The sequence below is a fragment of the Vulpes vulpes genome, chromosome 10 (assembly GCF_048418805.1).
Source record: "Vulpes vulpes isolate BD-2025 chromosome 10, VulVul3, whole genome shotgun sequence".
Taxonomy (NCBI): domain Eukaryota; kingdom Metazoa; phylum Chordata; class Mammalia; order Carnivora; family Canidae; genus Vulpes; species Vulpes vulpes.
In genome coordinates this window covers 47,909,348-47,915,052 of record NC_132789.1, presented here as the reverse complement: position 1 = coordinate 47,915,052, position 5,705 = coordinate 47,909,348, and the positions used below count along the sequence as shown (strand labels likewise).

General features: G+C 42.9%; 1 pseudogene; it reads left to right on the top strand.

Moving 5' to 3' along the window:
* The first annotated feature begins 4,201 nt into the window (after positions 1-4,201).
* On the top strand, positions 4,202-4,606 carry LOC112914999 (prefoldin subunit 1 pseudogene; annotated as a pseudogene).
* The last annotated feature ends 1,099 nt before the right edge of the window (positions 4,607-5,705 follow it).

The window sequence follows — 5,705 nt, the reverse complement described above, 5'->3', positions numbered from 1 at the left end:
CCTCAGCTGAGCCTCATCCCTCATGACCTTGATCTTTCTGTGTGTTATCCCCCTCTATCTGGAATGGGACACACCCATTTTGCTCATCCTTCAGATCTCCGTTCAAATGCCACAGGGTATTCCTCCTTCTCAGTTGGGCACATCGCCTTGTTACTATCACAGCGGTTTACACTTGACCTTGATAACACTCACCTCAGCTGCATAAAAATGCCTTAAGTTGTACCTTAATTGCATTCTCAGTGCCACATGATAGGGAGTCAATAAATATTGGCTGAATCAATGAAATAATATAGGGGAACATAAGACTCTGTGAGCTCAGCATAGTAGCAAAATTATCAGATACCACCCAAGCAAATATCCCCCTTTCACTTCTGGGAAACTGAGGCCTAGCAAGGAGCAGGAATTTTCCAACTGTTACACAGGGCAGACCTGAGGATTCTGACTCCTGGTCACTTACATGGTTCCCAGCGTGATGTTCCTAACTTTGCTTCAATGTCCACCTGTCCAAGTCTGATTCATCCTTCAAGATATAACTGATTCTTAAACATCTCAAGGATGCCTTTCTCATTACACTTCAATCCCATCCCAACCCATGTTAGAATTGACTACTCTTTTTTCTTTGTTCACCAAACAGCCTCTAGATTTGATCTTGTCCTTCAGTGCTATGCTATAGTTGAGCTCTTCAAGTAAGACTATGTCTGACTCTATCCCCAGGGAGGCTCGCATGCAGCAGTACAAATGCAGTATGTGAAGTGTGCTGCAATACCAGAAGAGAGGAATGTGGGATTGTTGAGTAATCCCTAACTCAGCCTGGAGGTCAGGGAAGGTTCCCAAAAGGCAGTGAATCATGACCTGAACAAGTAGGATTGTATTCACAGATGGTGCATCTGTGTTTTTGTATGCTTTGAGTGACACAGGAGCTGATGGGAGATGGGTTGTTTTTGTTTTACGTACCATAGATTTCTGGATATATAATTCATATATAATATAAATCACCCATTTAAGTATGTAACCCAACTCTCCAACCATAACCACAAACTATTTTAGAATATTTTCATGACTCTAAAAGAAATCCCATTCCTATTAGTAGTCACTACCATTTCTCCCCCTACCATCACTAGACCCAGGCAAAAATAAATAAATAAAAATAAAAAATATATGTGTATATGTATGTATTTTAAGATTTTATTTATTTATATGAGACAGAGTAAGAACATGACAGAGGGAGAGCACAAGAGGGGTAGGAGCAGAGGGAGAGGGAGAAGGAGAAACAGACTCCTTGCTGAGCAGGGATCCCAATGCAGGGCACCATCCCAGGACCCTGGGCTCATGACCTGGGCTGAAGGCAGACATTTAACCAACTGAGTCACCCGGGGCCCCATTGTCTCTCTACATTTGCTTATTCTGGACATTTTATGTTAATGTAATCAAACAATATGTGATCTCCTATTATCTTTTTCCACTTTTTCCATTTAGATTAACGTTTACAAGGTTCATCCATGTTAGAGTGTATAACAGTCCTTCATTCCTTTCTATTGCTGAATAGTACCCTTTTGTGTACATATACCACATTTTTGTTTATTCAGTCATCAGTTTATAGACATTTGGGTTGAGATAAAAAAAAAATTTTTTAAGTAATCTCTATACCCAACATGGGACTCAAGAGTCCCAATAGTCGAAAGGAACAAGGTGGGGTGGAAGGGGAGGTGCGCAGGGGGTGGGGTGACTGGGTGACGGGCACTGAGGGGGGCACTTGATGGGATGAGCACTGGGTGTTATTATATAGGTTGGCAAATTGAACACCAATAAAAAATAAGTTTATATATATATTAAAAAAAAGAGTCCCAAGAGTCCCAAGTTTTACCAACAGAGCCAACCAGGCGCCCATAGACAAATTTTTAATGCAAATTGTTAATAGGTTGATGTGAGTACAAGCTAGCAAACTAAGTAATTAGTTCCCTTGTGTGTAAACTGTCTTTTCTCTTTTTGCTTTTAAAATTCTCTATCATTACTTTCTGCCATTTTAATTACTGTATGTCTTGATGTGGAACTCCTTGGGTAGATTTTGCTGGGGGCTCTCTGCTCTCTGTGCTCTCTGTATTTGTTTCCTTCCCCAGATTAGAGAAATTTTCAGCCATTATGCCCTCCTTCTGGGATTCCTATAATACAAATGTAATTATGCTTGATAGATTCACTGAGTTCCCTAGGTCCGTTCTCATTTTGCGTAAATTATTTTCTCTCACATGCTCAGCTTGATTACTTTCTATTACTCTATCCTCCAGGTCACTAATTCATTTCTGTACTTCTTCTAGCTTGCTATTTATTCTATGTATTTTTAATTTCATTTATTTTGTTCTTCATCTCTGATGGGTTCTTTTTTATGTTTTCTATCTCTTTTTTAAGGATCTCATTGATGTGCTGTGCTCTTTTGTCGAGTCTGGTGAATATCTTTTCTTATTTTAATTTTTCAAAATGTGAGCTTTGAACTCAAGTCCAGTGTGTATCTTTATGTTGAGTCCTGGCCACTTTTTCCTTCAGTCCAGTCATCCTTCTCTAGTCCAGCCTTTTATGGCTGGTAGGGGGAGTGTTTGATCCACAGCCAGAGTGGAGTGTGCCATTTTAACAAGGTACACTCAGAGAGAGAGAGAGAGGCAGAGACACAGGCAGAGGGAGAAGCAGGCTCCTCACAGGGAGCCCAATCTGGGACTCGATCCCAGGACTCCAGGATCATGCCCCAGGCCAAAGGCAGGCACTAAACCGCTGAGCAACCCAGGGATTGCCCAGGCATATTACTTTTTGTTTTGTTTTCCTTTTTTGTTTTTAAGATTTTATTTATTTATTCATGAGACAGAGAGAGAGGTGGAGAGACAGGCAGAGGGAGAAGCAGGCTCCCTGAAGGGAGCCATATATGGGACTCTCCCAGGACCCCAGGATCACAACCTGAGCCAAAGGCAGATGTTCAACCACTGAGCCATCCAGGTGTCCCCCACACCAGCAATTTTAATGCACAGTATGCAGTGAATGAAAAAGACTTACTAAAACCAGTAATACATATACAAGCACTAGTGGTTTTTAATCTCCCCACAGATAACATTATTCCTCTAAGCTGATGAAATACTAAAACTCAGCAATATTGATGTGTGTATACACACATATGTATGTGTATGTAAACTATTTTATTTCTTTTTTTGTATTTTTTTATTGGAGTTCAATTTCAGGCATATAACATATCCATTTCACGTAGGTCTCTTGCTGTGGTTTGGTCTTCTTTCATTTGGGACATATTTGTCTGTCTCCTCATTTTGTCTAACACTCTGTGTTTCTCTTTGTTAGAAAAGTCAGGTATATCTCTTGCTATTGAAAGTAATGGGCTTATAAAGAAAAGGTCCTTTGGTGTCCTACAGTGCAGTATCCTCTGTTCACCAGGACCTGGTTCTTCAGAATGTCCCCTCTGTGTGTTGCATGTGCCCTGCTGTTGAGTCCTGGCCACTTTTTCCTTCAGTTCAGTCATCCTCCTCCAGTCCAGCCTTCTGTGGCTGGTAGGGGGGAGTGTTTGATCCACAGCCAGAGTAGAGTGTACCATTTTAACAAGGTACACTCAGGTCTACTTTTGAAATGAGACTTTCTGAAGCTCTTGGGAGCAGGGCTGTTTGGATAGGGCACACAATTTTAACAAAATAGGTCTCAGTCATCCACAAGGCCCACTGACCTGGGAACTGCAGTCTTGGCAAGGTTTGCTCCAATCTTCGGAGGGAGGGGTGCAGCTGAAGGACCTGGAATGAAGCAAATATGACTGAAAAGGGTAGATCTGCCATAGCTTGGGGTGGCGGGGGGGACATGTTGGGGAGAGGAGGAGTTTGTTGTCAGAAAGTCAGATAGTGAATGTTGGCACTTTGCTGGTCCTTGCAGTGGCTATGTGTTTACGCTGGGGGTTGGGAGAGGGAAATGGTGCCTGTTCCTGGGGAAGTCCCTCAGGGAACCTGCCCCTCAGGCTGAGCTTTTAAGTGTGTAAATAATTCTACCTCCCATGTGCCCCGGGTGGTTTTCAAACTGCTACTTCTATGTTGTATCTCTGAGGGCTGTTTAATCATGCTATTTCTTTAAGGGCAGGGACTCATCTTTCTATATCCTTCTGGGCTCTCCTGGAGCTTAGCCCTCTGATTTTTAAAATTCCAGGCTTTAAAGTCTCCCTGGGAGGCGCACCGAGTGAACCAAGATGGCGGCTCCCGTGGATCTGGAGTTGAACAAGGCCTTCACAGAACTTCAAGCCAAAGTTATTGACACTCAACAGAAGGTGAAGCTTGCAGACATACAGATTGAACAGCTAAACAGAACGAAAAAGCACGCACATCTTACAGATACAGAGATTATGACTTTGGTAGATGAGACTAACATGTATGAAGGTGTAGGAAGAATGTTTATTCTTCAGTCCAAGGAGGTAATTCACAGTCAGCTGTTAGAGAAACAGAAAATAGCAGAAGAAAAAATTAAAGAACTAGAACAGAAAAAATCCTACCTGGAGCGGAGTGTGAAGGAAGCTGAGGACAACATCCGGGAGATGCTGATGGCACGAAGGGCACAGTAGGAAATCTCCAGCCGAAGCTTCCCGCCCCCTCCCATTCCTGGCAAGGGCAGGTGGGGGGCCCAAGTGGAGAAACTTCTCTTCTGCCCGGGTGGACTTTTTATTTGGATGATCTCATAACCCTGTGTTTTCTACTTCACCATGATACCCTTTCAGACCCCTGTTCTGCATTTTTTATCCTGGCTCTGTCTGCCACCCCTGTCCAGAACACTTTTCTTCCCGGGGGTGAGTCACAAACTCCCAGGAGAGGGAGATGGGAGCCATACAGATAGGGGAGCTCTGCCCAAGCCTATGAACTAGTTATGCTCCTTAGACCAATAAAAGGCATGTGTTCCCCCCCCCCAAAAAAGTCTCCCTGGTTGTAAGCACTCATGAGATTTGACCCTTCTAATTTTCTTTTTCTTAAAGATTTATTTATTCATCTAAGAGAGAGAGAGAGTAAGGGGAGGGACAGAGGGAAAGAATCTCAAGCAGACTCCATGCTGGGTGCAGAGCCCAATGTAGGACTCAACCTCACAACCCATGAGAATATGACCTAAGTGGAAACCAAGAGTTGGACATTTAATCTACTGAGCCACCCAGGTGCCCCCACCCTTCTAATTTTGAAAGCCAAAAGTTTTGGGGAGTTGTCTTCCCCTCTTCTCGGTGTGATAACCTGTTTCTCTTCCTTCTCCACATTACAGCTTCCTCCTGCCTTGGGCCCATTTTGCTCTCTGTCCAGTTCACTACCCACTGCGTCTGCCCTTCCTACCCTCTTCAATGTGGCTTCTTCACTATCTTTAGTTGTGGAGGTGGTTCTGGCAGTTCAGGTCAGTTTCTGGGCTGTTTACACTGATGTGTTACCTTGTTGTATCCATGGAATGAGGTGAGTTTAGGGTCTTCTTATTCAGCCATCTCGGTCCCCCTCCTCTCTGATGCCTCTCTGATTTGGCATTTTAAAGGGTATTTTGAATACTTTCAACTTTTGGCTCAAGTCTACCTTTAAATACAATTATTTCCTCTCCCCATCCACCATTAAGATAGAATTCAATGATACCTTTACCTCCTCCCTTCTAAAAGAGTTTTTATTTAATTTGTTAATTTTGTGTGTGTGAAACTTTTTTTTTCTCCTAAGGCATTATTT